General features: G+C 39.3%; 8 non-coding genes across 8 annotated transcripts in view; all 8 read right to left on the reverse strand.

The window, feature by feature from the left end:
* LOC113102706 (5S ribosomal RNA) overlaps nucleotides 1-72 on the reverse strand; it is a 119-nt gene extending 47 nt beyond the window's left edge. The window contains exon 1 of the ribosomal RNA XR_003291091.1: nucleotides 1-72. This exon is cut by the window's left edge and continues 47 nt beyond it. This is a non-coding gene — a ribosomal RNA (5S ribosomal RNA).
* A 504-nt stretch (nucleotides 73-576) lies between these two features.
* On the reverse strand, nucleotides 577-695 carry LOC113102695 (5S ribosomal RNA). The gene has a single exon (XR_003291080.1). It is a non-coding gene; the product is annotated as a 5S ribosomal RNA (ribosomal RNA).
* A 1069-nt stretch (nucleotides 696-1764) lies between these two features.
* On the reverse strand, nucleotides 1765-1883 carry LOC113102696 (5S ribosomal RNA). The gene has a single exon (XR_003291081.1). It is a non-coding gene; the product is annotated as a 5S ribosomal RNA (ribosomal RNA).
* Nucleotides 1884-2794: 911 nt separating this feature from the next.
* On the reverse strand, nucleotides 2795-2913 carry LOC113102707 (5S ribosomal RNA). Its single transcript, XR_003291092.1, has one exon. It is a non-coding gene; the product is annotated as a 5S ribosomal RNA (ribosomal RNA).
* Nucleotides 2914-3416: 503 nt separating this feature from the next.
* Nucleotides 3417-3535, reverse strand: LOC113102697 (5S ribosomal RNA). The gene has a single exon (XR_003291082.1). It is a non-coding gene; the product is annotated as a 5S ribosomal RNA (ribosomal RNA).
* Nucleotides 3536-4608: 1073 nt separating this feature from the next.
* Nucleotides 4609-4727, reverse strand: LOC113102698 (5S ribosomal RNA). Its single transcript, XR_003291083.1, has one exon. It is a non-coding gene; the product is annotated as a 5S ribosomal RNA (ribosomal RNA).
* Nucleotides 4728-5917: 1190 nt separating this feature from the next.
* LOC113102699 (5S ribosomal RNA) lies at nucleotides 5918-6036 on the reverse strand. The gene has a single exon (XR_003291084.1). It is a non-coding gene; the product is annotated as a 5S ribosomal RNA (ribosomal RNA).
* A 917-nt stretch (nucleotides 6037-6953) lies between these two features.
* LOC113102700 (5S ribosomal RNA) lies at nucleotides 6954-7072 on the reverse strand. The gene has a single exon (XR_003291085.1). It is a non-coding gene; the product is annotated as a 5S ribosomal RNA (ribosomal RNA).
* Between the last annotated feature and the right edge of the window lie 428 nt (nucleotides 7073-7500).

Raw genomic sequence — 7500 nt, forward strand, 5'->3', positions numbered from 1 at the left:
ACCAGGCCCAAACCTGCTTAGCTTCCGAGATCAGACGAGATCGGGCATAGCCAGGTTGGTATGGCCATAAGTGAAGACTGCTCCGAAGAGAGGGCTATTTAAAGTTCAGCCAATCTACTGGCCAGTACATTATATAAGTAGGAAAGAAAACCCAAAAGCTTAAAACGCCTGGTATTCCTAGGCAGTCTCTCATCCAAGTACTAACCAGACCTAAACCTGCTAAGATTCAGAGATCTGGCATTGACTCTTTTTTTTTTTTTTTTGCAAGATTATTATATAATTCGTGAAAAATATCCAAAAAGTTTAAAGCACCTGGTATTCCCAGGCAGTCTCCCATCCATCTACTAACAAGGCCCAAACCTGCTAATATTCAGAGACCGGCCATTGACTCTTTTTTTTTTTGCAAGATTAATATATAATTCATGAAAAATATCCACAAAGTTTAAAGCACCTGGTATTCCCAGGCAGTCTCCCATCCATGTACTAACAAGGCCCAAACCTGCTAATATTCAGAGATCGGCCATTGACTCTATGTTTTGGCAAAATTGTTCTACACTAAGTGAAAAATTTCCAAAAAGTTTACAGCACCTGGTATTCCCAGGCGGTCTCCCATCCAAGTACTAACCAGGCCCAAACCTGCTTAGCTTCCGAGATCAGACGAGATCTGGCATAGCCAGGTTGGTACGGCCGTAAGCGAAGACTGCTCCGAAGAGAGGGCTATTTAAAGTTCAGCCAATCTACTGGCCAGTATATTTTATAAGTAGGAAAGAAAACCCAAAAGCTTAAAACGCCTGGTATTCCTAGGCGGTCTCTCATCCAAGTACTAACCAGACCTAAACCTGCTAAGATTCAGAGATCTGGCATTGACTCTTTTTTTTTTTTTTTTTTTTTTTTTTTTGCAAGATTATTATATAATTCGTGAAAAATATCCAAAAAGTTTAAAGCACCTGGTATTCCCAGGCAGTCTCCCATCCATCTACTAACAAGGCCCAAACCTGCTAATATTCAGAGATCGGCCATTGACTCTTTTTTTTTTTGCAAGATTAATATATAATTAATGAAAAATATCCACAAAGTTTAAAGCACCTGGTATTCCCAGGCAGTCTCCCATCCATGTACTAACAAGGCCCAAACCTGCTAATATTCAGAGATCGGCCATTGACTCTTTTTTTTTTTGCAAGATTAATATATAATTCATGAAAAATATCCACAAAGTTTAAAGCACCTGGTATTCCCAGGCAGTCTCCCATCCATGTACTAACAAGGCCCAAACCTGCTAATATTCAGAGATCGGCCATTGACTCTTTTTTTTGCAAGATTATTATATAATTCATGAAAAATATCCAAAAAGTTTAAAGCACCTGGTATTCCCAGGCAGTCTCCAATCCATGTACTAACAAGGCCCAAACCTCCTAATATTCAGAGATCGGCCATTGACTATTTTTTTTTTTTGCAAGATTATTATATAATTCATGAAAAATATCCACAAAGTTTAAAGCACCTGGTATTCCCAGGCAGTCTCCCATCCATGTACTAACAAGGCCCAAACCTGCTAATATGCAGAGATCTTGCATTGACTCTTTTTTTTTGCAAGATTATTTATATAATTCGTGAAAAATATCCATGAAGTTTAAAGCACCTGGTATTCCCAGGCAGTCTCCCATCCATGTACTAACAAGGCCCAAACCTGCTAATATGCAGAGATCGGCCATTGACTCTATGTTTTGGCAAAATTGTTCTACACTAAGTGAAAAATTTCCAAAAAGTTTACAGCACCTGGTATTCCCAGGCGGTCTCCCATCCAAGTACTAACCAGGCCCAAACCTGCTTAGCTTCCGAGATCAGACGAGATCTGGCATAGCCAGGTTGGTACGGCCGTAAGCGAAGACTGCTCCGAAGAGAGGGCTATTTAAAGTTCAGCCAATCTACTGGCCAGTACATTTTATAAGTAGGAAAGAAAACCCAAAAGCTTAAAACGCCTGGTATTCCTTGGCGGTCTCTCATCCAAGTACTAACCAGACCTAAACCTGCTAAGATTCAGAGATCTGGCATTGACTCTTTTTTTTTTTTGTTTTTTTTTTGTTTGCAAGATTATTATATAATTCGTGAAAAATATCCAAAAAGTTTAAAGCACCTGGTATTCCCAGGCAGTCTCCCATCCATGTACTAACAAGGCCCAAACCTGCTAATATTCAGAGATCGGCCATTGACTCTTTTTTTTTGCAAGATTATTATATAATTTATGAAAAATATCCACAAAGTTTAAAGCACCTGGTATTCCCAGGCAGTCTCCCATCCATGTACTAACAAGGCCCAAACCTGCTAATATTCAGAGATCGGCTATTGACTCTTTTTTTGCAAGATTATTATATAATTCATGAAAAATATCCAAAAAGTTTAAAGCACCTGGTATTCCCAGGCAGTCTCCCATCCATGTACTAACAAGGCCCAAACCTGCTAATATTCAGAGATCGGCCATTGACTCTTTTTTTGCAAGATTATTATATAATTCATGAAAAATATCCACAAAGTTTAAAGCACCTGGTATTCCCAGGCAGTCTCCCATCCATGTACTAACCAGGCCCAAACCTGCTAATATTCAGAGAACGGCCATGTTTTGGCAAAATTGGTCTATACTTAGTGAAAATTTTCCAAAAAGCTTACAGCACCTGGTATTTCAAGGCGGTCTCCCATCCAAGTACTTACAATGCCCAAACCTGCTAATATGCAGAGATCGGCCATTGACTCTATGTTTTGGCAAAATTGTTCTATACTAAGTGAAAAATTTCCAAAAAGCTTACAGCACCTGGTATTCCCAGGCGGTCTCCCATCCAAGTACTAACCAGGCCCAAACCTGCTTAGCTTCCGAGATCAGACGAGATCGGGCATAGCCAGGTTGGTATGGCCATAAGTGAAGACTGCTCCGAAGAGAGGGCTATTTAAAGTTCAGCCAATCTACTGGCCAGTACATTATATAAGTAGGAAAGAAAACCCAAAAGCTTAAAACGCCTGGTATTCCTAGGCAGTCTCTCATCCAAGTACTAACCAGACCTAAACCTGCTAAGATTCAGAGATCTGGCATTGACTCTTTTTTTTTTTTTTTGCAAGATTATTATATAATTCGTGAAAAATATCCAAAAAGTTTAAAGCACCTGGTATTCCCAGGCAGTCTCCCATCCATCTACTAACAAGGCCCAAACCTGCTAATATTCAGAGACCGGCCATTGACTCTTTTTTTTTTTGCAAGATTAATATATAATTCATGAAAAATATCCACAAAGTTTAAAGCACCTGGTATTCCCAGGCAGTCTCCCATCCATGTACTAACAAGGCCCAAACCTGCTAATATTCAGAGATCGGCCATTGACTCTATGTTTTGGCAAAATTGTTCTACACTAAGTGAAAAATTTCCAAAAAGTTTACAGCACCTGGTATTCCCAGGCGGTCTCCCATCCAAGTACTAACCAGGCCCAAACCTGCTTAGCTTCCGAGATCAGACGAGATCTGGCATAGCCAGGTTGGTACGGCCGTAAGCGAAGACTGCTCCGAAGAGAGGGCTATTTAAAGTTCAGCCAATCTACTGGCCAGTATATTTTATAAGTAGGAAAGAAAACCCAAAAGCTTAAAACGCCTGGTATTCCTAGGCGGTCTCTCATCCAAGTACTAACCAGACCTAAACCTGCTAAGATTCAGAGATCTGGCATTGACTCTTTTTTTTTTTTTTTTTTTTTTTTTTTTTGCAAGATTATTATATAATTCGTGAAAAATATCCAAAAAGTTTAAAGCACCTGGTATTCCCAGGCAGTCTCCCATCCATCTACTAACAAGGCCCAAACCTGCTAATATTCAGAGATCGGCCATTGACTCTTTTTTTTTTTTGCAAGATTAATATATAATTAATGAAAAACTATCCACAAAGTTTAAAGCACCTGGTATTCCCAGGCAGTCTCCCATCCATGTACTAACAAGGCCCAAACCTGCTAATATTCAGAGATCGGCCATTGACTCTTTTTTTTTTTGCAAGATTAATATATAATTCATGAAAAATATCCACAAAGTTTAAAGCACCTGGTATTCCCAGGCAGTCTCCCATCCATGTACTAACAAGGCCCAAACCTGCTAATATTCAGAGATCGGCCATTGACTCTTTTTTTTGCAAGATTATTATATAATTCATGAAAAATATCCAAAAAGTTTAAAGCACCTGGTATTCCCAGGCAGTCTCCAATCCATGTACTAACAAGGCCCAAACCTCCTAATATTCAGAGATCGGCCATTGACTATTTTTTTTTTTTGCAAGATTATTATATAATTCATGAAAAATATCCACAAAGTTTAAAGCACCTGGTATTCCCAGGCAGTCTCCCATCCATGTACTAACAAGGCCCAAACCTGCTAATATGCAGAGATCTTGCATTGACTCTTTTTTTTTTGCAAGATTATTTATATAATTCGTGAAAAATATCCATGAAGTTTAAAGCACCTGGTATTCCCAGGCAGTCTCCCATCCATGTACTAACAAGGCCCAAACCTGCTAATATGCAGAGATCGGCCATTGACTCTATGTTTTGGCAAAATTGTTCTACACTAAGTGAAAAATTTCCAAAAAGTTTACAGCACCTGGTATTCCCAGGCGGTCTCCCATCCAAGTACTAACCAGGCCCAAACCTGCTTAGCTTCCGAGATCAGACGAGATCTGGCATAGCCAGGTTGGTACGGCCGTAAGCGAAGACTGCTCCGAAGAGAGGGCTATTTAAAGTTCAGCCAATCTACTGGCCAGTACATTTTATAAGTAGGAAAGAAAACCCAAAAGCTTAAAACGCCTGGTATTCCTTGGCGGTCTCTCATCCAAGTACTAACCAGACCTAAACCTGCTAAGATTCAGAGATCTGGCATTGACTCTTTTTTTTTTTTGTTTTTTTTTTGTTTGCAAGATTATTATATAATTCGTGAAAAATATCCAAAAAGTTTAAAGCACCTGGTATTCCCAGGCAGTCTCCCATCCATGTACTAACAAGGCCCAAACCTGCTAATATTCAGAGATCGGCCATTGACTCTTTTTTTTTGCAAGATTATTATATAATTCATGAAAAATATCCACAAAGTTTAAAGCACCTGGTATTCCCAGGCAGTCTCCCATCCATGTACTAACCAGGCCCAAACCTGCTAATATTCAGAGATCGGCCATGTTTTGGCAAAATTGTTCTATACTAAGTGAAAATTTTCCAAAAAGCTTACAGCACCTGGTATTTCGAGACGGTCTCCCATCCAAGAACTAACCAGACCTAAACCTGCTAATATGCAGAGATCTTGCATTGACTCTTTTTTTTTGCAAGATTATTTATATAATTCGTGAAAAATATCCATGAAGTTTAAAGCACCTGGTATTCCCAGGCAGTCTCCCATCCATGTACTAACAAGGCCCAAACCTGCTAATATTCAGAGATCGGCCATTGACTCTTTTTTTTTGCAAGATTATTATATAATTTATGAAAAATATCCACAAAGTTTAAAGCACCTGGTATTCCCAGGCAGTCTCCCATCCATGTACTAACAAGGCCCAAACCTGCTAATATTCAGAGATCGGCTATTGACTCTTTTTTTTGCAAGATTATTATATAATTCATGAAAAATATCCAAAAAGTTTAAAGCACCTGGTATTCCCAGGCAGTCTCCCATCCATCTACTAACAAGGCCCAAACCTGCTAATATGCAGAGATCTTGCATTGACTCTTTTTTTTTGCAAGATTATTTATATAATTCGTGAAAAATATCCATGAAGTTTAAAGCACCTGGTATTCCCAGGCAGTCTCCCATCCATGTACTAACAAGGCCCAAACCTGCTAATATGCAGAGATCGGCCATTGACTCTATGTTTTGGCAAAATTGTTCTACACTAAGTGAAAAATTTCCAAAAAGTTTACAGCACCTGGTATTCCCAGGCGGTCTCCCATCCAAGTACTAACCAGGCCCAAACCTGCTTAGCTTCCGAGATCAGACGAGATCTGGCATAGCCAGGTTGGTACGGCCGTAAGCGAAGACTGCTCCGAAGAGAGGGCTATTTAAAGTTCAGCCAATCTACTGGCCAGTACATTTTATAAGTAGGAAAGAAAACCCAAAAGCTTAAAACGCCTGGTATTCCTAGGCGGTCTCTCATCCAAGTACTAACCAGACCTAAACCTGCTAAGATTCAGAGATCTGGCATTGACTCTTTTTTTTTTTTTGTTTTTTTTTTGTTTGCAAGATTATTATATAATTCGAGAAAAATATCCAAAAAGTTTAAAGCACCTGGTATTCCCAGGCAGTCTCCCATCCATGTACTAACAAGGCCCAAACCTGCTAATATTCAGAGATCGGCCATTGACTCTTTTTTTTTGCAAGATTATTATATAATTCATGAAAAATATCCACAAAGTTTAAAGCACCTGGTATTCCCAGGCAGTCTCCCATCCATGTACTAACCAGGCCCAAACCTGCTAATATTCAGAGATCGGCCATGTTTTGGCAAAATTGTTCTATACTAAGTGAAAATTTTCCAAAAAGCTTACAGCACCTGGTATTTCGAGACGGTCTCCCATCCAAGAACTAACCAGACCTAAACCTGCTAATATGCAGAGATCTTGCATTGACTCTTTTTTTTTGCAAGATTATTTATATAATTCGTGAAAAATATCCATGAAGTTTAAAGCACCTGGTATTCCCAGGCAGTCTCCCATCCATGTACTAACAAGGCCCAAACCTGCTAATATTCAGAGATCGGCCATTGACTCTTTTTTTTTGCAAGATTATTATATAATTTATGAAAAATATCCACAAAGTTTAAAGCACCTGGTATTCCCAGGCAGTCTCCCATCCATGTACTAACAAGGCCCAAACCTGCTAATATTCAGAGATCGGCCATTGACTCTATGTTTTGGCAAAATTGTTCTACACTAAGTGAAAAATTTCCAAAAAGTTTACAGCACCTGGTATTCCCAGGCGGTCTCCCATCCAAGTACTAACCAGGCCCAAACCTGCTTAGCTTCCGAGATCAGACGAGATCTGGCATAGCCAGGTTGGTACGGCCGTAAGCGAAGACTGCTCCGAAGAGAGGGCTATTTAAAGTTCAGCCAATCTACTGGCCAGTATATTTTATAAGTAGGAAAGAAAACCCAAAAGCTTAAAACGCCTGGTATTCCTAGGCGGTCTCTCATCCAAGTACTAACCAGACCTAAACCTGCTAAGATTCAGAGATCTGGCATTGACTCTTTTTTTTTTTTTTTTTTTGCAAGATTATTATATAATTCGTGAAAAATATCCAAAAAGTTTAAAGCACCTGGTATTCCCAGGCAGTCTCCCATCCATCTACTAACAAGGCCCAAACCTGCTAATATTCAGAGATCGGCCATTGACTCTTTTTTTTTTTTGCAAGATTAATATATAATTAATGAAAAACTATCCACAAAGTTTAAAGCACCTGGTATTCCCAGGCAGTCTCCCATCCATGTACTAACAAGGCCC

The sequence above is a fragment of the Carassius auratus genome, unplaced genomic scaffold, assembly GCF_003368295.1.
Source record: "Carassius auratus strain Wakin unplaced genomic scaffold, ASM336829v1 scaf_tig00217747, whole genome shotgun sequence".
Classification (NCBI taxonomy): Eukaryota; Metazoa; Chordata; class Actinopteri; order Cypriniformes; family Cyprinidae; genus Carassius; species Carassius auratus.